Here is a 25,302-nt window from a genome sequence, read left to right on the forward strand (position 1 = left end):
ATGCCTTTAACATGTGTCTTTATAGCACTGATTATGTGCAAGGCACTATTTTAAGTACTTCTCAAATATTAATTCATTTAGCCCTCATTGCAATCCCACAGGATGGATTATCCCTACTTAACTACTGAACTGAGGCACAGAGAAGTTATGTAACTAGTCCATGTTTACACAGCTTATAAGTGGTAGAATCAGGATTTGAATGGAAGCATTCTGGCTTCACAGTCTATACACTTTTCACTGCACTACATTGCCTCATATTTGAAAAAGTCTCATTTTAAACTGCCTCATATAAAATGAAAAATGTATTATTTTAATATTTTCAAGATTTCCCCCATTATACACACATAAACACACACAGAAGAGGGACTGGAAGAATATCACCTAAAATTTTTAACAGCAGTTATTACTGCATATTGGGGTTATAGATCAGGTGATTTTAATTTTACTTCTTGGGGCTATTATAAATTTGCTTCAGTGTAGATGATTACCATTATGTTCAATAAAACAACACATCCATTAATAAAAATGTGATTATTTGCAAACATACACTTATACTGAAAAGTCTAGGCTCAGAAAAGAACTACTTTTTATTTCATTAATTCATTCAATATTTGTTGAAGGAATGTACCATGGATTACTCTATGACTAAGGATATGGAGATGAGCAAAACATAGTTCCAGCCTTTAAAGGAATTATTTCTAGTGAGGGTTGAGAGGTAAGTGGACAATTGTGAAACACTATTCTAATAGCTATTACAAGCTTGAGTACACAGTAAGAAATGCATACGAGAGACACAACCTAGTCTTGAAGGATGGGTGAATGTTTATTGAAAACTGAGACTGAAGGAACCTGGGGAGGGGAAAGTAAAGTATGTCCAGCCAGAAATACCAGCATGTGCAAAGGCCCTGATGTGTATTCAAGGAATTGAATGCTACTGTTGAGCTGAAGAACTAAATAAATTGTTTGGAGTGGTGAGAGAAGACACAGGAAAGCAAGTTTAATTACAAGGATGTAATTGGCGATTTTGGCAAGAGTAGATTCAACTGTGAAAGCAAATGAACCTTTGAAACAGGATGACATAGAGGAGGGATTTTATACCTCTTTAAAGAAGGAGTTTGAAGAAGGACAGGTGCAAGTGGTGGATAGTGTTTGAATCTACTTGAATCCTCCCACAAAACAAACATAGAAACTAAGGATTACAAGACCAAAATCCCATGGGTAACATCTTAACAAAACTAGGTGACCAGGTACCCCCAAACTCCAAAGGACAGCAAAATGTTGCCATGGTTGAAACTGCAGAAGAAAATCCTGAAATTGATAATAAATACCGTCAAAAGAAAGGGTCTCACTCAGGAGTGAAAGGAAACTCAGCCAATCTGGGAAAACCAGCTCAAACAGAGAGAGAGCTTTTAATGTTCCAATGTGCATATATGAGTACAGGGAGACTTATAAATACTTGACAATGCTGAGCCAGCCTAGGCTCTATGAACTCTTAAAACCAACCTGCTTAAATTTTCTTCCAGGACAAAAACCCATATTGAAGAGAAACTATAGGAAGTAGAATCAAATTGACACTTGGGCAAAGGAAAAGAAAAAAGATTCATATGAGAATGGGAGAAGAGAAAGGAAAGCAGATTTCAGAAAGAACTAGGCATATTTTGAATTATTGGTCATTAATGATAGAAATGTCAGCCCTACAACCATGAACTCAGAAACTTGTTCTGGTTCACTCCATTCCTCCAAAAAGGAGGCTCCCCCTAGGAGCACAGGAAGACCTACTGCACGGAAACATGAACAACATAAGAGGTCGGTCATTAGGTCTTACGTGAATTATTACAAGAAAAAAGAGACTAACGAGCAAAGTAACATTCCCAAAGACATTCAAGATAAAAACTGTAGCCCAAATATTTATAATAAAGTTAAAGAACTTCCACATCCAGATGTGTTTTCCCTATTCCTCCTGTTAAGTACAACTAAAAACCTTGGACTTAACATATAAAATAAACATAAAAAGCCACTGGTAGAAAAAAAAAGGCAGACTTGCTAGGGAACTTGGGACTTGAGACATGATATGGTGGTGAGCTCTTGGGGTTTCTTTTTGCCTCACATATCTCAGAATTAAATCTGAAAAGTCAGCAACCTAGAAATGCCAGTGACTACAGACAAAGTCCTATAAAAGCAGTATATTTCTACCCAAACGACCAGGAAATGGGGAAGCCTAGGAAATCAGAAAACTTTCAGATATTAACTGCTCTGCTGCAGTCAAAAACTGTGGCCCCACTGCTACCCATGCCAGCAAAGGCTGAGTGGAGAACCCAGAGTTTTATTTTTAAAAGGCTATAACAGTGTGGCCCATCAGTTTCACCTGAGTGGTGTCAGAGAAGTAGGGACTTTTATCCTTTCAATCTTGTAAGAAGGCCTTGCACTGTCAGTGGACACCTCATGGGAAGCTGGAACTCCACCTCATTACTTACAGTAATGAGGAGACCTGCCCTCACCATAGCAGGTATCAACTGAGGCTAAGTGGAAACCTAGGCTTCTACCTCTGTGTAGAAGAAATGAGGCAGCACCACCTTTCCCTTCCCTTCCAGAACAGTTTTAGAGAAAGTCAGCTAAAACAGAAGATTTAATAGTATGCAGTCTCCTAACATAATAGAAAATGTCCAAGTTCTTAATTCACAGTCACTCATCATACCAAGAACCAGGAAGTTCTCACACTGAATGAAAAAGGCAATCAATAGATGCCAATACCAAGATGACAAAGCTGTTAGATGGCCTGACAAAGATTTCAAAGCAGCTGTGATAAAAATAAGAAATTATAAACATGCTTGAAACAAATGAAAAAGTAGAGATCCTCAGCAAAGAAATAGAAGATATAAAGGAGAATCACACAGAAAAATTTTAACTGAAGAATACAATAACCGAAAAATACAATAAAAGTACAATAAGTACAATAATTTTAACTGAAAAATACAAGTTAAAATACAGTAAAATATTAACTGAAAAAATTTAACTGAAAAAAACAGTAACAATACAAAATTACGAAACAGAAAGTTCAGTGGATGGACTTAAAGCAGAATGGATATGACAGAGGAAAGAATCAGTGAACTGGAAGATAGAAAAATATAAATGATCCAATCTGAACAGAAGAGAGAAAGTAAACTATATTTTTTACAACTTTATTGAGGTATAATTCACAATTAAAAATTGTATATATTTAGGGTGTACAATGTGGTGTGGTGTGTTGATATAAATACCTTCTGTAATGATTACAAGTAAATTTCTCATAAAGTTGACTTTAGAACAAAGAAAACCACCAGAGACAGAAAAGTACATTATATAATGATAAATAGGTCAATTCACCAAGAATACCTAGCAATCCTAAATGTATATGTACTTACTAACAAAGCTGCAATATATTTGAAACCAAAACTGATATAAATGAAAGGAGAAATAGACAAATCTATAATTATATTTGGAGACTTTAAAAACCCTCTCTCAACAATTATTAGAAATACTAGACAGAAAATCAGCAAGAATATATAAGAACTCAGCTATACCACTGACCAACAGGATCTAATTGATATTTGTTTAACACTATACCCCCAAACAGTAAAATACATGTTCTGGGCCATAAAATAAACCTTAACACATTTAAAAGAATTGAAATTATACAGAATGTGTTTTCCAGCTACAATGGAATCGACCTAGAAATCAGTAATAGAAAGAATGGGAAAGTCTCCAAACATTTGGAAATTATACAACACACTTTTAACTTATCCATGGATCAAGGAGGAAGTCTCAAGGGAAATAAAAAATAATGTTTAACTGAATGAAAATAAAAATTGTGGCAAAGAGCTAAAACAGTACTGAGAGAAGAATTTATGTCTTTAAATACATACATAAGAGAAGGGGACGTCTCATATAAATAACCTAGGCTTTCACCTTAATACGTTGGAAGAATAATAGTGATATAAACTCAAAGCAAGCAGAAAGAATAAAATAATAAAGAGCATAAATAAAAAAACTAAAAACAAAAAAGTAGAGGAAAATTAGTGTAAGAAAGGGTTGATTTTTTGCAAAGACCAGTAAAATTAACAAACCAGTAACAATACTACCAAAGAGGTAATGAAACAGGGACTATTACTACAGACCGAGCAGATAGCAAAAAGATAGTAAGGGAGATATTGAAAACAAACTTATAGTTACCAAAGGGGAAACGTGGGTGTATGTGGGTGGGGATAAATCAGAAGCTTGGGATGAACACGCACACACACTACTGTATATAAGATAGATAGCCAACAAGGACCTACTGTATAGCACAGGGAACTCTACTCAATATTCTGTGATAATCTATATGAGAAAAGAATCTAAAAAAAATGAATATGTGTATAACTGAATCACTTTGATGTACACCTGAAACTAACACAACATTGTAAATCAACTATACTCCAAAAACAAAACAAAACAAAAAACCCCAAAGGATAGTAAGGGAATGCCACAATAAACTCTACATGCATGCATATGATAACTCAGGTGAAATGAACTAACTCCTTAAAAAATATACAAACTACCACAACTCACCCAATTTGAAAAAGCTAATTTGTATAAGCTTTTAACTATTAAGGAAGTAAAATCTGTAATTAAAAATCTTCCAAAAAGAAAATCTCTAAGCCATTGGAGAATCCAAACAAAAGTTTAAAAAAAGAATTAACACGAATTCTATATAGCCTTTTCCAAAAAATGGAAGAGAAGGGAATACTTCCTAATTCACTCTATGAAACTACTATTTTCTTGATACTAAAAGCAAATGAAGATAGTACAAAAACAAAAAAAAACAAAAAACCCCAATATCCCTCATGAATATATTGCATGAATTATATAGCATGACCAAGTGGAGTTTATTCCAGGGAGGTAGGGCTGTTTCACTGTTTCAATCAGTGTAATCCACCATATTAACAGGCTAAAGTAGAACAATCATATGGTCATATCAGTTGATGCAGAAAAGCATTTGACAAAATTTAACACTCATTCATTATAAAAACTCCAGAAAATGGGAATAGAAGGAGGACTTCCTGCACTTAAGCCTACAGGTAACATTATACATAATAGTGATAGGCTGAATGCTTTCCTTCTAAGATCAGGAACAAGGCAAGGATGTTCATTCTTGCCACTTTTATTCAATATAGTACTGGAATTTCTGTGCAATAATGCAAGAAAAGGAAATAAAAGCCATACAAATAGGAAAGGAAGAAACAAAGCTCTTCCTATTTGCAGATGATATAATTGTATACATAGAAAATTCTAAAGAATCCACAAAAAAAAGCCAAAAATGAAAACAAAAACCCTTTCCTAAAATTAATAATTTAGTTTAAGAAGATCACAGGATACAAGATAAACATACAAAAATCAACTCTATTCCTATATACTAGCAATGAACACATAGATACTGAACTTTAAAATACAATACTGTGGGCTTCCCTTGTGGTGCAGTGGTTAGCAATCCACCTGCCACAGGGGACATGGGTTCGAGCCCTGGTCTGGGAAGATCCCACATGCTGTGGAGCAACGAAGCCCGTGTACCACAACTACTGAGCCTGTGCTCTAGAGCCCGTGAGCCATGGCTACTGAGCCTGTGTGCCACAACTGCAGAAGCCCACATGCCTAGAGCCCATGCTTCACAAGAGAAGCCACCACAATGAGAAGCCCAAGCACCGCAACGAAGAGTAGCCCCGGCTCGCCTAAACTAGAGAAAGCCCATGCACAGGAACAAAGACCCAACACAGCCAAAAATAAAATAAATAAAATATAAATATATTAAAAAAATACAATGCCATTGCAATTGCTTAGAAAAAAATACCAAACCACTTTGCACCCACTAGGATGGCTAAAATAAAAGAGATAATAACAAGTGTTGAGAGTATGTGGAAAAATCGAAACCTCTTTCATTGCTGGTGTGAATGTAAAATGGTTCAGCCATTTTTGAAAGCAGTCTGGCAGTTCTTCAAAAGGCTAAACATAGAGTTACCATATGATCCAGCAATTTCACTTCCAAGGAAATGAAAAATAGGTTTCACACAAACACTTTTATATCAATGTTTTTAGCAGCATTATTCCTAATAGCTGGAAAGTGGAAATAATCCATTCAAATGTCCGTCAACTGATGAATAGATAAATAAAATGTGGTATATCCATACAATATAATCTTATTTGGCGATAAAAAGAATGAAAGACTGATACATGCTACAAAATGGATGAAACATGAAAACACTGAAACCTTAAAACACAGATAATTTGCCTCTCTGGGGTATGGATGCCCTTATTGATGAGCCCCAGGTCTTCCTTTTCCAGGAAGCCCTGGCCAGATCATGGCCTCCTTGAGCCTCTGGCCATAAGGCCAATATCCACCATTGCATCTCAGCATAGTGGTCAAAGCGTCCTCCACAGTTCTTCCTGGGCTGAGGCCTGTGATGTCCCTCCCACTCACAGTGGTCCTAGATGAGATGCTCTCTGGCTACTGCTTTGAGGGCCTCATCTGTCCAGTGGCAGATGTTGCCAGGCCTTCCCTGTCCTCTGGCTTTACTGATTCTATCATCTCATTTCTAGGTTCTTTTATTTATATTGCCTTTTCACATTCTGTACAACTTTCTTACTTTTTATAATTTGATTTGAAATATTACATTCTAATTTTCATCAGTTTTGCGTGGTAATATCTTTTTGGTATGTTTTCATAGAAAATGTGTTCCAGTGTCTATTCTCGCTTTTCTTACAGTAGCTATATATATCCAAAATCTTTTCTGTTGCTCATTTGTGTGAATTAGTTTTTCTGGATTTTAAAATAATAATGTAAATTATTTTAATAGTAATTAAAATATTTTTAATAATAATTAAAAATAATGTGAATTTGTTGTTTGTATGAAGTGTAAAAAGATATAAGCTAGTACTTTCTGAGATCTCTCAATTCTGTTCTCATCTGTGCTTTTACTTGTTCTTTTATTTCCTTCTATTGCCTCTGTTTAATTTGGAATTTATTCTCATCTATTTTTCCTCACTGCAGGGCCTTGTCCTGGAAGGGATCTATTACTAGTTAGATTTTAGAGTTCATAAGACTTGGTCTATACCATCCCCTTCAGGTCCCATGCATAATCACTTGCAAGTGTGAAAACTTTTTCCACAACTGTTTTGCTCAAATTGTACACCATGTTTTCCAGCGTGCATCTGTTGTCTCTTTTGGTTTGCCTGTTGTCAAGTGTGGTAGATGTCTAAGTGACTCCCCTGCTTCCCCTAGCACACGTGTTGTTCATACACATTAGGTTTCATAGATATGGGTGGTATGCCTCCACCCACTAGTATTTTGAGAGTTGTGAGATACCTTGTCATCGAGTTTTAATTTACCTGCTGCCCATTAGTTTTGCTATCTAGTGGACTCATCTCTTTTTTATGGGTGGGTTTTGGTGAGAATAAAAACTATGCTTCTACTGCTACTGCTACCTTTCAGAATCCTCTCAAAATGGAATTCCTGATCATTCACCCCAAACCAGTCTTTACCAAATTTTCTCCATATCAGTAAATGGCATCACTAATCAGTCACTTATACAAGCCAAAACCGAAAGTGTCATCAAGGATACATCCTTTCCTTTCATCCTTCATATCTAATCCATCAACAAATCCTGTTCATTATATCTCCAAGATACATATTAAATTTATTAATTCTGTTTCATCTTCACTATCATCACTCAAGTCCAAAATGCCGTCATCTTCCCAGATTCCTATAATATTCTCTTTACTGGCCTCCCTGTTTACACTCTTCTCCTTCTATAAGAGCCAGCGTGATCTTTTAAAATTATAATTTCCTGTTTTAAAAGGCTTTTCTGTTTAAAATGGATTTTAATAAAATTTCAATAGAATAAAATCTTTCAATAGCATAAAGTCCCAGCTCCTTCCAGGTCCATAAAGTCTGTATATAATAGGATCCTTTTCTGATTTTCCAAACCTCATCTCTCTCCTATCTTCTCACTATTCTCTATCCAGAGCAGTATCATTTCAAAGCTAAATAAGTGATTCATAGAAAGGGAGAAAATATAGAAGTAAAAGTTTGATTACCTCGATGAGGTAGAAGAACAAGTTAATTACAATAGTATATAACAACTTCGTTCCTATATAGTTCTGATACCTCTCCCTCATTTGTGTTATTATTGTCATAGACATTACATCTTTACACTATGTACCCCTCAACACAGATTTGTAATAATTGCTTTATACAGTTTTCTTTTAATCATATAGGAGAAAAAAGAGTTACAAACAAAACATACACTTACACTTTTATATTTATCTATGTAATTAACTTTACCAGTGATCTTTCTTTTTTCATGTAGATTTGGGTTGCTCTCTAGTGACTTTTAATTTAGCCTGACAGAGTCTCTTTAGTATTTTTTGTAGGACAGGTTTGCAAGTGATTAATTTGCTTAGCTTTTGTTTATCTGGAAATGTCCTAATTTCTCCAGTTTTGAAGGATAATTTTGCTGGGTATAGAATTCTTGGTTGAGAGTCTTTCTTTGAGCACTTTTAATATGCCATTCCCACTGCTTTCTGGTGATTTCTGATGAGAAATTGGCTGTTAGTCTTGCTGGAATCACTTTTATGTGATGAGTCACCTCTCTCTTGCTGTTTTCAAGATTCTCTCTTTGTCTTTCTCTTTGAATAATTTGATTATGATTTGTCTAGGTGTGGATCTTGTTGAGTTTATTCTGCTTGGATTTCATTGAGCTTTTATAGGCAGATTAACTTTCCTTCATCAAATTTGGGAGGCTTTTTGCCATTAATTTTTCAAATGATCTTTCTGACCCTCTCTTTTTCTTCTCTCCTTCCTGGACTCCTAATACAAAGTGCTGGTATACTTGATATTGTCTCACAGGTCACAGATGCTCTGTTCATTTTTTCCTCATTTTTTTCTTCCCATTCTTCATACTGAATAATTTCAATCAGCCTATCTTCAGATTTGCTGATTCTTTCTTTTCCTTGGTCAAATTTGCTGCTGAGTCACATTAGTAAATGTTTCATTTCATTTATTGTATTCTCAACTCTGAAATTTCTGTGTGTGTGCTTAAAATAATTTCTCTTTATTGATATTCTGTATTTGATAAGTTATTATTCTTATACTTCCCTTTTGTTATTTAGGCATGGTTTCCTTTCGTTGTCTAAACATATATATTAAAATAGATTCTTTAAATTCTTTGTCTAGTAGTTCCAATGTCTGGTTTTCCTCAGGGACAGTTTCTGTTTATTGATTTTTTTTTCCTGGGTATGGACCGTGCTTTCTTACTTCTTTTTATGTCTAGTAATTTTTATTGAAAACTGGACATTTAAAAGAATATAATGTGACAACTCTAGAAATCAGATTCTCTTCCCTCCCCAGCGTTGCTGTTTGCTTAGTATATTTTCTGAACTAATTCTTTGTTGAGTGTTGTCAGTAAAGCCTATATTTGGTTAGCTTAGTAGTCAGCTAATGATTGGATGGTAATTTTCTTAAACACCTGTAATCAATACCTCCCTGTCTTGCAGAAGGGTCCTGTGTGTGTGTTGGAGCAAACCTTCAACAGTCAGTTAGGCAGTTAATAATTTTGCCTTCTTACTTGTGCAGAGCCTCAAGGTCAGCCCACAGTGAGAACTTAGGGCCTTCTCAGATCTTTCCCGAGCATGTGCACAGCCCTGGACATGTACATAGCCTATGCATCGTGTGGGCTTCTAGATTCCCAGAAATGTCTTGGAGCTTCTTAATACCCCTGCGGGCATCTCATTCCCCAGCCTTTCTTTTTAAAAATATTGGTTCGCTTATTGTTTACTCCAACTGTTATCCACTGCCTCATGCAGTCATGAAGTTAATTAATTGCCTCTAGTTGTTTTTACAAATTCTCCTGGGGAAATAGCTTTTACACTGACTGAGCTCTGAGTCAGGTAAAAAACCACAGCCTTGAATATAGCATTTTCCATGGAACCATAAGGCAGGTTGAATAATGATATTGATCTGGGAAAGAGGCTTTGAAGGAGCTCCACTACCATTCTTCCCACTCTGGTGGTTATCAGGCTTTTAGTTTACACTGTGACTGCAGGCTGTTGGTTTTCACCACGATTGCTTTGGTTTTTTAAAGCTATCTCAGAACTGCAGAGTAGAGGATCAGAAAAGGACAAGTGAAAATGCCACAGAGTTTCCTTGTCTTACTAGAATTCAGACTTTTTCCTTGAATAAATGCTCCTTGCATTGCTGAAACCTTTGGCTTATTTCCAGAGTTCTGAAGAATTTGATTCTGACAATGTTTTCTATTTTTTCTTTAAAGATTTTCTTTTGATGTGGACCATTTTTTAAAAAGGTTTATTTATTATTTATTTATTTAATTTATTTTTGGCTGTGTCAGCTCTTAGTTGTGGCACATGGGATCTTTGTTGGGGCATGCGGGATCTTTCGTTGCAGTGTGCGGGCTCTTTGTTGTGACACACGGATTTCTCTCTAGTTGTGGCATGTGGGTTTTCTCTTCTTTAGCTGTGGTGCGCAGGATCCAGGGCATGTGGGCTCTGTAGTTGTGGCGCGTGGGTTCCAAAGTGCATAGGCTCTGTAGTTTGTGGCACACAGCCTCTCTAGTTGAGGTGCATGAGCTCAGTAGTTGCAGTGCACGGGCTTAGTTGCCCCGTGGTATGTGGGATCTCAGTTCCCTGACCGGGGATCGAACCCGCATCCCCTGCATTGTAAGGCAGATTCTTTACCACTGGACCACTAGGGAAGCCCCTGTTTTCTATTTTTATCATTGATTTTATGGGGGAGAGAATTTTATGAGGTCCTAATCCTGTAATTATCAGAATCATCTCTAAAGATCTGATGATGACTATCATCATCTCTAAAGATCTTATCATGTGACTATGTAACATGCTCCAACTGGTATTTATTTGAAAACATATTTATAATATGTTACATTCCCTAAGAGTGGAATTTTTCCAGCTGATTCTTTAAGTTAAGGAGTCAGAAAAACTTAGTTCTTTGGAAGTGTGTGCTACGTCCATAATGACCAATAAAATGTAGAAGGCTAGTGAGAGAAATTGAATATTTTTATTCAGTTTTCAAAAATAAAGTGAATGAATGTCTGGAATATTTCATGTAGTTCTGGTTTCTATACATTAAGAAATCATAATAGCAAGCAGAGATATGCATATAATATAAAATTAAAGTTAAGACAAGTTTGTCTTCTAGACAAATTAAAAAGGCAAAGGCTGCAAAAAAGAAAATTTATCTTTGATTAATAAATTTATGGAAGTTGTTTTCTCAAGGGCTAAGAGAGGTGAAATTTATCATATTAAAATTTTGCTGCGTTTTACTCTCATTTTTTCAGAAAACTTGACAGAGCAGTAGAAATCAATTAAAATTAAAAAATGATTCTTACCTGACTGTAAAATATGTCAAAATTTAGATCTAACAGGATTTAACCCAGGTCAAACCTTTGTCCCTGATACTGTAGCAGATTTAGAGATTATAGTTTGATACATTGTTCCATTCAGAGGAACCATAATTTGACCAAGAGTATGACCAAAAGCATGTTTTTCCATTAGCAGGCCAGAAGTTTATGTGTTACACACTGAATAAAAATTAGAAATTATTTTATTGCTAATTGAAAGGAGATATCAAATCCTAGGTCCAATAGTTTAGGTCCAAGACCCCTGACGAGATTTGAATTTGACCATGAATCATGGAAATTGCAATGTTTTGAGTCTGACTCTTAAAAGCTCTAAATTGATTTTGGTGGTTGAAACTGGATCTTGGCACTTTTATTTAATTTTGATCAGTGTATTTCCTGTGGTTACTATTATTGTATGTACGTATGTATTATGTATGTATGCATTTAGAGAGAAAAAAATGGAGAGATTTTTAAGTTTTGATTTTTTGTCACGAACAATTAGGACCTTCAACATAAAGTTCTAAAATAAATCAGTGTCAGCATAAAGGATGAAAATATAGTAGGGTACATGAATTTAGTGATATTATGCTCAGGGTGTATTTGGTTGAATTATGCATTAAAAAGTGAAACATAAAGCAGACTGCACTGTGCACGATGCCTCCCACTTGGAGGGTTAGGGCACCATTCTAGGGGAGATATACTGGTAGCATAGAAAAGGCTGGTGGCAATAAGGACATGAAGTGGACGGATGAAACGTGTTTAAGAAAGTGAATAAACAACAATAATTTCTCTTTTCCCCACATAATATAATTCACTTCACCTAGATTGCAAACTTTTTTGGCTTTAAACATCCATTCCATTCCAATAAAATGAACTTTCTTTCCTGTTGGTCTTCCTCAGAATAAATACTGTGCTCTCTTCATCGATGTTTGAAAATACTTCTAAAATAGCTTAGGGAAAAAGTCTTAACATGGGGATCTTTATACTAAAACTAGCACAAAAGCATTTTCATTTGGCCTATACACAGTTTAAAAAAATTGAATTAGTTGTTAACCTTTATATGTAGGGAGCTTCTTCACATGAAAATACAGATTTTTAGCTTTCCTTGAAAATGTGGGTGCTTGACCAGATGGCTTCTCTTAGCATGTAGCAGCCCACTGAGGTTGACCAGCTGCCTGAAGACCACGTGCTCTTCAGACTCCCTTGATCCTACCTGACAGTTTCACTCATTGTACAGGACACATTTCTGCTCCCCCTGGAGGCACTTAAGTTTGCAACTTATGCCCAAATGTTAAACAAAACCCCCTCTATAGGTAGTTTATAAGTAGTAAGAATACTACTTATTAGTTTGGATCAAGAGTGGTCAAAGAGCTTTATATCTTTAGTGTTTGTTCTATAAAGATGGTGAAGCTATAAAATGTTTCCTTTATGTCTCTGGGCCACTTGAAGTTGGGAAGCCCAGGTATGTGAGTCAGGAGAAAGGGAGGAGAAGGAAAGAAGGAAGAGAAGTGGTAATAGAAGAATATATACAAGCTTTTGGAGACATGGGGAGCTCAGAACTGACCTAAGTGGCTCCAGAGTGTGGCATTTAAAAGCCATCTTGCAGGGCTTCCCTGGTGGCGCGGTGGTTGAGAGCCCACCTGCCAATGCAGGGGACGCAGGTTCGTGCCCCGGTCCGGGAGGATCCCACGTGCCGCGGAGTGGCTGGGCCCGTGAGCCATGGCCGCTGAGCCTGCGCGTCTGGAGCCTGTGCTCTGCAACGGGAGAGGCCACAACAGTGAGAGGCCCGCGTACCGCAAAAAAAAAAAAAAAAGGCCATCTTGCAGACTAGAGATTAGGAGAGGAGGACACTTGACAGACGTTGTTGATTAGAAGCTTTGGGTTCATAAAAATGAGAGACACATAGAGGAAAATTTCTGTATCTGAGTGAGTTTTTCATGGTTGGGGATTTTTATAACTGGGGATAAAACCATTTTGTTAACAAGTCGAAGCTTGCTCTGCTCGCCGCACGACAGGCCAGTACACTGGGAGACAAGGTGTTGAGGCAAGGAATACGATGTTATTAGGAAAGCTGGCAGACTGAGAAGATGGCAGACTAGTGTCTCAAAAGAACCATCTTCTCGGGGTTTGGATGCCAGTTTTTTTTTTTGTAGAACGGAGAGGGAGAGGAGATGAGGAAGTAAAGTAAAAAGACCATAAGTTTTGCAAATATCCCCTGGAATGGCCAGCCTTGGGGAGGGGATGTGTTAATTGCTTCATTCTTGCAGCCATCTATAGGTGGACAGGGTCAGGATCCTTCCCTGAACAAAGGCACTTTGGTTTAACATTCAGGCAGCGGGGCAGGGTTCCCTGAAGCAGCCCGTTATGTATAGACAGTACCCTTTTAGTGAACAAAAGCAGCGGAAAGCAAAGATTAAAGTAAAAGAAACAGATCTAACATGTAGTCAGATTTGGCTCTTCCCCGTTACATTACAATTTTACCTTTATTTGAGGGGTACACTTGGGGGCCAGCAAGAAAAAAAAAGGAGAGAAGGAATTCTAGTTTCTATTTCAGAGCTAGAAAAGATCCTTGCTTCCTCCTTTCCTCCCCACCTCCCTCTCTCCCTCCCTCCTCCCTTCCTTCTCTTCCTTGTTCCTTTTCTTTTTCTTTCTCTCAAACAATTTATTGAGCATATGCTGTCCTAGTGATGTACATAGCTGACTGTCATCCAAGGCAATATGTGTTTACCACTGTGATAGAGGCTCAAAGTGCAATAGGAGAGGGCCTGGGCTCAACTGGGGATGGTAGTGTGATGTGGAAAGAGAAAGGAGTTTGGAGTCAGATATATCTGGGTGACATTTAGATTCCACAGCTCCCTCGCTCTATAGCGTTTAATGAGTTATCTCCTAATCCTACTTTCCTCATCTGTTAACTTGGAGCATCGGTATTAACTGGGCACTTACCATATACTAAGTACAGGTGTGTATTATTTTAGTTGATCCTTACCAGAACACCATGAAAAAGACAGTTATTATTCTGTCTTTTACTGATGAAATGGAGGCAGACTTTCAGTCCCTTTTCCAAGGTCACACAGCTGTTTTATTATCATTAAGATATGGTAAGGCCATAGATAGATGGAATAGATCAGATCAGACGATGACTGCCATTGAAAAGGAAGTTTGTTATACTCACAGGTCCCAAGAGGAAGGGACATACCATGGCAGGGGTGGGGTCGTGGGGCACTGGAGTCGGTCAGGAGACAGAGGGAGAGGGGGAAACTGAGCAAGAGCGTTTACTGTGATTTCCATGGGAAGGACCAGGAGAGACAGATGAAGCAGGCTTAGGATTGGCTAATTTGAATAATTCCAGTAGGCTCTGGGGTCTGTGTGCTGTCCCTAGTTGCCTTGGTACCTAGCCCTGAGGTGAGCAGGGCAGGCAGATAGTAGCCTGGAGTGTGAGGGTCCAATAAAGGAGGTGGTTAAGAGTGTGGGCTGTGGGTGGTTGGTTTACATTTGAAAAACATACTTTTTTTTTTTTTTACTATCTCCAGGAATTGGATAACCTTGGGAGGGGCAGTCCCTCCGTGGTCAGCAAGGCTTGAGATGTCAAAGCATCAGGATACAAAAAAATAAAAAGTAAGGACAATACAATGGCTTGCCAATAAGTGATGGAGCTTGGATACTGATTTCTTGACTCAAGCCCAAGTCCTTAACATTCTGTGGTCGGTTGCATAGGAGAGCCCAGGTGAGGGATCTGAGGACATGACCAGTGGACCTAGAATTGAAAGCCAGTTCATTAATTATCATAATTTAGTTGAGCTGGTTTATTGCATGAGACCATAGCTCTGCCTCCTTGTATATACTGGGTTGGCCAAAAATTCGTTCGGGTTTTTCAGTAAGATGTACCCAGTACATGAGCCTTCATGTACCTGAAGTAAATGTTCTTCCTGATAGACTGACAGAGCAAAGGAAGTGCTGCAGTGAGATTAGCAGAGGAGATAGAGATTCATAAAAGGAAGACCGCCATGGTTATTATGACCTGGCTCAGTAGAGACAATGCCTCCCTCTCTCTTACAAGGAGTTTCAAAGTCACTAGTTACAGTAAAAGCTCATGACTCTAAGGACCGTTTTGGACCCACTTTGTCAAAATTCCTTGGCTTGAAGGGATGTTTCTTGCCCTAAATGCTTCCTCTGAGGTCACCTCAGGCCTAATGTGGGTAGGCTTAGTCTGAGAAGGGAAGGTGAGTAAGGCAGCAGGGAAGACATACCCTGCAACAGCTGTTGCACATTGTTCCCCTTAAGCCCCTCATTCTTTCCTTTATTACAGCAGCTGCACAGTCCAGGTTCATTTTCGGAGTCTCTGCCCCTTGGCCAGATGTTGGAAATTTTACAGGATGCAGGAACTGAGGAGTGAGACCCCACCCTCAACAAAACTGCTCGTGCTTTTCCAAATTCAGGAGAGATCACCCCACAGTTAGTTTGTAGGGAAAAATAACTGTAGCAGAACCTGTTTTTCATTTACTCAACAAATTAATTGCCTATTTACACATGTAGTTCTGAAATGTTTACCAATATATGACATTCCTGAAATTTCACAAGCTCTCTTTAAATAGTACACTTTATTTTCAGGCACAATTGAAGAACTCAGTGAAAATCAATTCTTGCTTATAAAAATAGGTTCTGTATTACTTATTTGCTGTAACTCAGTGATTTGCTATATGTGAAGATAGCTTAAATACAAGTTTAGTTGAAGACGACTTTATTGTCAATATGAACCCCAGGAAACAGTGACTTTTTCTAGTTTTATTTAATGGAATAGCAAGCTAATACCATTTTTTATGAATGTGGAAATAAGTCACTTTTTAAAATGCAAATGACCTGATTTCTTTAAAGACATCTATTACTAGAAAATTTGGACTCCAGAATGAAAGCTGCAGGAAAACGAATATATTTCCCTTTAATGTGGTGAAAGGTGGCTTTTAGAATGGAAGTAGCAGGTTTCCTCTAAATGAATCCTGGCCAGAAGATGGAGAAAATTTGCCAAAATGACAATGATTATGTACAAATATCAGAGTCAATACAACACACTCTTAAAATGAAATGAAGTTCTCAGGGTGGCAGAAACATTTGAATGATGAAGCCAAGGACTGACAACAATTGTAGTGTGAGTTACTGTTTATTTTTGAGGCTTAAATATTTGATTTCAATCAAGAGTCACTGTTGTTTAGAATAAATTCTATTTTGTTAAGATTACTCCCTTAGCATTTAATCGAAGAAGGGCTGGAAGGAAATTTGCTTTTGTGAAACCTTCTGATGCAGGAAGCCACTTTAAAAGCGGCTCGATAAGCATCCTGTCTCATAGACAATTCATTTGGTGGGTGATGGGATTTGTAAACTGAAAATAAGAATTCTATTGCTGGACTAAAGAGTGACTATTCCCTATAAAATATATTTGAATGATAGTCCCCTGCAAAAATATATTTGTTGTGTAACTGAATTTGGGGTTGGGAAACTTCTGTTAGAAAATTACCCTCTTTGGAAAGACTGCAATTAAGAGCCAATCCTATATCCATAGAAGTGCTTTAAACATTTGCTTCAACTTTAAGTCCAACTTGAGTCTCTTATAAGATTTGGGTGGTTGGGTAGAGTTTGGGTAATGGCTTCCTCACATGTATGGTGTTGCTGGTGGCTTTGTATCTCCAGAACATGGATGGATTTCCATCTGGAAGGAGAACATCAGTCTTGAGTTAGAGGATCAGGCAGACTGAGGGGGGCAGGAAAAAAGAGAGAGATTCAGACAGAGGCTGGCACAAAGGGGTGCTTTGCTTCTCATTACTCATCGTCTGAATCCCAGGATTAGACTATTCTATTGTTTTCTGTTTTAGACTGCGATGGTCTTCATAAATCTAAGACATGTGTATAATGCTTTGTAGTATCTCAGAAATATCCAGCCAAAAGGTTTTAATCACCCCCAGAAGCTTTAGAAAAGTTCTGGTGTAGTTTTCACATCACGTGGGTCGGTTAACAGGGCATCCCAAATTGGAGCATTCCTGTTGATGGCAAGGGGCCCTGAAACCTATCCAAGTGTTTTGTTTATCATTTGACTGCCTTTGATTTAGTAGGGACAATCTGTATCTATGCTGTGGGTAAGACAATCATGTCTTAGGAATCCCCTCAAACGTATTTGATCTTCAGAGGTACTTCAGGGTCCTCGTTCGTTGCAGCTACATATCTGTGATGCATCCATCTAGTTTTGTAACTTAGAGAGTGGCTGAGATGTCACCCAGGAGTCGTGATGACCACCTAGTGAGAGAAATAATGTAAATGCTTCTGGGGAGACTGAGTAGAGACAACAACAGCTCTACTCTAACACCTTCCTGGGGGCGGGGGGGTCCTGGGCACAAGAGGATAACTTGGGGTATATTTCAAATTAGGAACCTCACGCATGGAAAGCTCACCTCTTCTTCCTGGTTGGCTGCACTAATGTGACCTTCACTCCCTGCCCTTCCCTTCTTTTCATTGCTTTCTCCTTGGTCACTGTCTCCAAATTTTCTCTCCTATGAAATAAAATCCTACCATCTTGGCACCCTCTAATTCTCTGGCGCTTTTTGACACCCAGAAGCTGTGCTCTGAGGGACATTATTGTCTGATATCCGCCTGACTGGTGAGCTTGTCTTTTACCCCTTTAAATCTCATCTATTGTAGGTTGATTGAGTGCATTCTATGTGTGCATGTAAAAAACAAAGAATTAGCTAATGCTGCTACCTTGTTGACTCTTAAGTCATTCAGAAGAGTGCAAACAATAGGGTTTTAAAACTCAGAAGGCTAGTGATGCAATAAATCCAACTTGCATTTCCTTGTGCTGCTTCATTCAGATAGGAATACTTGGATATGTGTGGCCTTGTCTGTGCAGTCATTTGAGATGAATATTGTCCCCCTATAAACATATGCACTCTCTTTGAGTGTGTGAGAAGGCATAAATAATTTCTAGACAGATAGGATGCTGTTTCAGCTTTTATTATACCTTTTTTGGGTAGCTAACCTATTGTTTTAAGACAAAGAAGACTAGCGGGACTATTTTGAAAGACATTTTCACAAACATTGCTCTTGGGAGTGTAAATTGGTACAAAATTTACGGAGGGCTATTCAACAATATATTTTAAAAGCCTTGAAAAACTCATACTCTTTGAACTCAGTAATTTCACTGTTTTGTATTTACTCTAAAAAGAAAAAAAAATCACAAATATGCAGAAAGATTGATATCCCAGAATTTTTCATATCAGAGTTAATAGCAGTGAAACATTGCATACCCTACGTCCAGCAATTGAGAATGATTAAATAAATTATGGCACACGTATGTAATGAAATACATTTATGCATTTAAAGTCCTGTTGATATATAAAAGGCTCAAAAACACAACCAACTCCTAATAATAGCTATTTCTTGGTAGTATTTCAGAACATTTTCTTTCTTTCATTATACTTTTATTTATTTTACAACTTTTTCTGCCTTGAGTATCGATTTTCAAATGAGGAATATAGTATAAAAATTAAAATAAGGAAAAGTCCATTAATTATATTAACCACTAACTATATTATTAAGTTGAATCATTAACTGTATTACTAACTTGAATTTTTTAGGGACTGATTGGTCATCTTTTTGATTATCTAAGAACTTTATTTCTTTTCCTTTTTCCCATCCCTGAAGCTCTGCTTCTGTTGATTTCATTACTTATTTGCCCTGTGGTTCAAAGTGAATGAACAGAGAGAAGAGGAAGCAGACTCCTAGGACCTTCTTATAAGCTGGATTTTAATATAGATTTTATTAATGATAGGTAAGGGAAAGTCTTTCTGTTGTAACAAATTATTTTTTTAATAAATTGTTTTTGTAGAGGTTGTTTAAATGTTGAGATTATATGAGAACCAGCAGCAAAGTTTCTGAAGGGCTTCTGGTTCTTTGTCCTAAAAGAGAGGTAGGAGCAGAGCACGTGTGGGCAGGAAGTCAAAATGGTGTCCTCCTGGGTCAGTGGCGCCCCAGAGGGGGGCCCTGAGGAGAAGAGCTGTTGACCTGACACAAAGGACTCAGAGTTTTGTTTTGTTTTGTTTTTTTTCTTAGCCTCCTTTTCTTCTAACCTACTCTCATGGAGAAGTTTCTGAGTCACATACTGGTTATGTGGAATATTTAAAACACTTCAACTAGAGAGTACTGAGCAAGAATTACTTAAACAACTGCTCCATATAATGATGATGACTGTGGGCCTAATGATTAAATTCATGTGTTTGGTAAAAAGAGTCACATTCTTATAATGTATGTTCTATTTGGTAGGCACAAAGATACTTCTGTTTTTATCATCTTAACACAGTCAATAGCATGGGCCGTTTTATGCTTGGTTACTGGCTGTGAACAATGGAAAATGCAGTATAAGAGATTACACAAGGGCACATGCTTCCCGGTCTTGGCTTTTTGTCTTTTTAAATGTCTCATGGTTAAAAACTTTTGTTTTACTGACCTTTATGAAGCTGAAATAAGTTGATTTATGTCTAGTTAATTAGCCCAAGGGAAGTCGCTGCAGAGCTCAAAGCCCAAATTGTTTTTTTAAAGTTGGGGAGTTTGAAATTAAAGTCTTCCAAATTCTGTCTCCTGCCTCACCACTCTATTCAGTAATCTCTTTTTAAAAAAAATGTTTATTTATTTATTTATTTGGATGCACTGGGTCTTAGTTGTGGCTGACGAGCTCCTTAGTTGCAGCATGTGGGCTCCTTAATTGTGACAGGTGGGCTCCTTAGTTGCAGCAGGTGGGCTCTTTAGTTGCAGCTCATCGGCTACGTAGTTATGGCATGCAAACCCTTAGTTGTGGTATGTGAACTCTTAGTTGTGGCATGCATGTGGGATCTAGTTCCCTGACCAGGGATCAAACCCGGGCCCCCTGCCTTGGGAGTGTGGAGTCTTAACCATTGCACCACCAGGGAAGTCCCCTATTCAGTCATGATTACAACCAATCTATGCTGGATGAACAAAATTCTAGGCATTTATAGGGGTATGAAATTGTCCTAGGAAAGGCATTCTGACCCATCAAGATCCATTCAGGTACAATGTCTTAAAAAATGCATCAGCTACTATGTCAGATTTTCTTCTGCATCCACTCAGGAACTTTAATGTTCTATTTTCTTTTTCTAATTATGAAAGTAAATAATGCTCATTGTAGATAATTTAGAAAATCCATACAGATTTTTAAAAAGAAAATTAGAAATGCCTGCAATTCCTAAGCATAGAAGTAAATTTTGTTAGCATTCTGTTGTATTTTTTCTAGTCCTTTTTCCAATGCATGTATGTATATTTAACCTAGTTAAAATCCTTAAGTATTGCATTTTGATTTCTTCATAAACAATAGTTCATGATCATTTCCTTAGCATTAAAAAATATTCAGAAATATATTTTTTATTTATAATACTTAATTGAAGAATCTCAAGTATATCCTCTATTTTTGGACATTTTGGGTGTTTGTAGCGTTAATCATTATAAATAATGATGTATTGAACATCTTGTGCATACATTTTTTTGCTCATACCCTTAGCCAATTCTTTAGGACAGATTCTTAGAAGTGGAGTTGCTAAGTCAAATGATACATTTAAAAAGTTTTAAATTCATGTTGTCTCAGGTACCTCTAAAATCAAATTTATAGAAAATCAGATTTACTTACCGAGAAATGATAAGGCTGAAAGTGGGAAGATTGTAAATGCTATAACATAAGAATTTAAACTTTGTTCTGAGTTCCTGATGAGCCATATGGTCCAGAGTCTTGGCAATGTGCCTTAATCGCTTCATCTCATGGAATTGTTGAATAATACCACTCTTTTTCTTGTTGCCCTTTTAGAAAATTTTAAAGTAGGCTGATTGACAAGAGTTTTTGAAGTATTTTGAACATGTAAAAAGGGGTGTGGAAGAAGAAGTAATGACAATCTGGTTGTTTACTTTGTGTTTGTGAACCAAAATCAGATGTTCGGACCTCCAGTTGTTAGAAGTTTGGCTGGGAAAGCAGGAGACAATGAGACGGGCCAAAGCAGCATTTACCGTTCAGTATAATTTCAAAGGTATGCTAAGGGAAAGAGAGCTCAGCTAGGAATTTATGACTCGGTCAGAGGCAAAGTTGAGAGCTATCACCTATTTCAAGGAGGAGAGCTTTGGATGAGTTCATATATATGCATGGCACACTGCTGCAGTCTAACTTGATGACTTTTAATGACTCCGACCACCTAATCACTTGTGAAAGGATGTGCTGGAGTTTGCCTTCACTCAGCTTGACAAGGTGATGGGAGGCATATATCTTCCTTACATGAAAACACTTGTCAGTTGCATCATATTTGGTAAGACAAGCACCAATGTCACCTTGGGGGGAAAGAAAAGTAACTCAGCTGACATCCAATGCATATGAGTTTCCAATATGCTTCAACATAGCCTAATTTCAAGTGAAATATGCAAATATACCCTATTTTGTCTGTAGTTTTTATTTTCCTGATGCTTTCTCTAAGTGCCACATCTTCTGCTGATGGAAACATTGTGTAACTTCTTCTGAGCTGATGCATATTTAAACACGCGAGGCAAGGAATTTTTCAGCCTTTGAGTAGAAGCAACATGGCAAACCAAATGCAAATCTCTCAGTCATCTGTTCTCGTTTGGTTTGTTTTTATTTTATTTTGGAGCTTGGGATGCACTTATATAACCAGTTCGAGTTAGTTCAAACTGCTGAATTTTAGACTGTTTATGGGTAGGTTAGTTGAGTGAAGTTGGCTTATTAGGGTTTAGGACTAAGCTACGTGGGCAGCAGAGGGATGACTGAGTGTGTTTGATAGTGAGGAACAGATAAAAGAATTAGGTCACAAACTCATGTCTCTTTCCTACTTCTTTCACTAGACTTTAAAGAAGACTATTAAAGTAGGTGTGTTTTGTAATTTATAATTTTTTTAATTTGTCTATTTATTTGGTTTAGATTTCTAAACAACTTCTGTACTGGGACAGCATAACCAAATAAGTCTAGGTATAAATGCTTCCAAGAGACAAATATTATGGATCAGGTGAATGTCCTGAATCGTAACAGTGGGTCTGATGGCTTTCAGAGCGGTAGAGTCCTGTTTCCTAAGGAAAGGAAAAGGTTAAGTTGAAAATGGGACTGCTATTGAAAAGGCTTCAGTGCAAGCTTTGTCCCTAACAAAAGAAAGCCATTAATGTTTGATGGGGCCTACTAGCCCCAAAGAGCTATGTTTTCATTAACATGGTAAACTATGGCTTTCCTACACATGTTCTGATTAGCAGTTTTAAGAAAAACATATTTTTGTGGATAGCCAGAAATACAAAGTCGGTATTTTGTCCCTTGGTGAATTACAATGAAAAGCCAAATGTAATTTGTACCTACTATTTTTTAGGACAGCGTTGCACCATGGCCCATCCAATTCTACATGTGTTTTTTTCTTAGTGTATAAGAACTCTCTTTCTCTGAATTGTATAACATTGTAAATACAACTACACCATATCACTGTCTTCATGTTTCTCTCAGGCTGCCATGGAGACCACAGGCCGTTGGCTCTTTATTCCTTGACCTTCCACAAACTATATAAAGTAGCCATCAACTGTTTTGATTTGCCGTGGATAGACTTAGATGAAGAATCAGATTCCAGTGATGAGACTGTCTTGTTTCTTGGGTGGGAAAAACAGTTTGACTCATCTCATCCCCTGGCCTCCATTCCTCCATGATATGAAACAGTAAAATCTAAATAAAGTCATATCAAATTGAAAACAACACCCTGTTTTGCTCTACATATATGAGCAAACATTTGGAATTTTTGCTTCCAAAATAGGCAGAATCCTACTACACAACTCAGTTGGAGAAAGGATCCACTCTAGCCCCCCAGAAATGACTGAATATATGTGGCTAGCAGTAATTGAAGGGAAGCTATATATGAAATGAGTTGGAACCCTCGACCATTGTATTTGCAACAGCTGACTGACATTATTAGAAAGTGCCAGCTATAATAAATATATGCATGGTTAAAAAAGAAAAAAAAGCACACTATGGGAACTTGGACTTAAGTTATTTACCTATAACCTGGAAAACACAAATGAAACTCTTTTGTAGATCGGGTCCTCCAAAAGAGACCACCATCTCCTTGTAAAACACAGACGTTTTATTAGGGAAAGTCACTTTAAGTTTCATTTTAAGTTTCAAGCCTTTGTTCCTTCCCCAACTCAACATTCATGACTATGTGATGCTATTTTTTCTTTTTTTTTTTACTATTTATTTTTCAAAAGTTGGTGAAAGTTGTATTCCAGTGATCATCCGATTATGAGTTTGGTTTTTTAAAAATTAGAAGTCATTTGAGAATAAAATAACAAGTGTCACTATAAATCTGAAATGAAACACATGTTAGGAAACACACTTTCTCTTATCATGCAATTGTCTCTTACAAGGTAGCTAGGAAAAATGATCTCCTTTAGCGTTTATTATTGTATAGCTCCTTCCACAATCGGTCCATTGGTTACAGGTTTCCTGCTCTTGCTATTGTTTGGCGGTGAAGAGGCAAACAAAGGAAACGCACTGAATTGTCACATGACTATTTAGGATAGTCATGAGCAACATTTTCTTCTTGTATGAAACAATAACATTTAAATATTGTGGTTATGTATCATGAGTGTCTGACAGCAGAAACCATTGTGATTGGCAGGCAGTAGATTAAATTTATGGGTTTTAGGCTTTTTTTTTTCTTAATAAGGATACCTTGAGAAAGTCCAAGGGAAATGAAAGTCAGTTTTGTCATCTCGCACAGATTTCAAAGGCAGGGGGCTACACCAGGGCTTGAAAGGTCTATATTACACTGCTGCTGTCTAGCCATACTTGACAATGAGACATACTGTATTTGCTCACGGTGCTGGAGTTTATCATGCAAGAAGAGTAATTATATTTGAATTGTGTCAGCCAGCCACCCTAAAATGAAGGAACGTCAACGAATGTTGCTCCAAGGAGAAGGAGATGATTAGTTATAATTATCCTCAGTGTCCAAGAAATATGTTTCATTCCCTCATTCCGTTGCAAAGGGGAGAGGGAAAAAAAAAACCAACAAAATTTTCTAGTACTTCTCAGTATTTAAAAAAAAAAACTTTCAAGGTGGCCATTTATTGTAGAAATTTCAGATAAATGCTCTGGTGTGACCATTTAACTATCTGAGGACTTGCTTGGTCTGTGCAAAATTTTATAGCCTTTAAAAAAAATAGTGTGTGATACATCTTCTAAATTTTTCTTCCTCACCATTTGTAGACAATCTCATAACAGGGGAAATGTTAGACAATAGGAAACAAATTTTTAATTCACCTAACTGTGGTTTCATCTACATAGTGCCAAGGCATAAAATATGGCTTTACAGCCACTTATGAATATGGTGATTTGATTTATAATTCTTGTCAAACGGACGGTTTGTTTGAGATGATGGGATGAATACTGGAGTGTTGATACTTTTTTGTGTGTTTTTGTCAGCAAATGGTTACCGGAACTTAGCTCTCATATCCTAAGAATACACATTTTGAAGCTTATGTGTCGCTGAGACTTTTTAGGTGGTGCATTTTGCTGTATATTCTTTTTTTATTGTGTAGTGTCCCATATCTAGCTTACAGTGATGGTTTTGGGGGTATTAGTTTGTTGGTCAACTCTCATAGTTGTTGATTCCTGTGACTTCCTATGTATAACTTTTTGGGGATAAAATTCTCACTTCAGCAATTTTTTAATAATGTTGAGATGATGGTCTGGTTGATGGGCTTGGCTTATCCCTCAAATAATTTGTTATTTTACTTATAAGAATGAGCTTCATTTGTGTGGTTTCAGTAACTTCCCAAGACA

General features: G+C 37.2%; 1 long non-coding RNA gene across 1 annotated transcript in view; it reads left to right on the forward strand.

Annotated features, from left to right (window-relative positions):
• The window catches only part of LOC109548561 (uncharacterized), a 385,148-nt gene that overhangs the window by 286,087 nt on the left and 73,759 nt on the right, over nucleotides 1-25,302 (forward strand). The gene's annotated exons all lie outside the window — the stretch shown is intronic.

This window comes from Tursiops truncatus, chromosome 5 (genome assembly GCF_011762595.2).
Source record: "Tursiops truncatus isolate mTurTru1 chromosome 5, mTurTru1.mat.Y, whole genome shotgun sequence".
NCBI lineage: Eukaryota > Metazoa > Chordata > Mammalia > Artiodactyla > Delphinidae > Tursiops > Tursiops truncatus.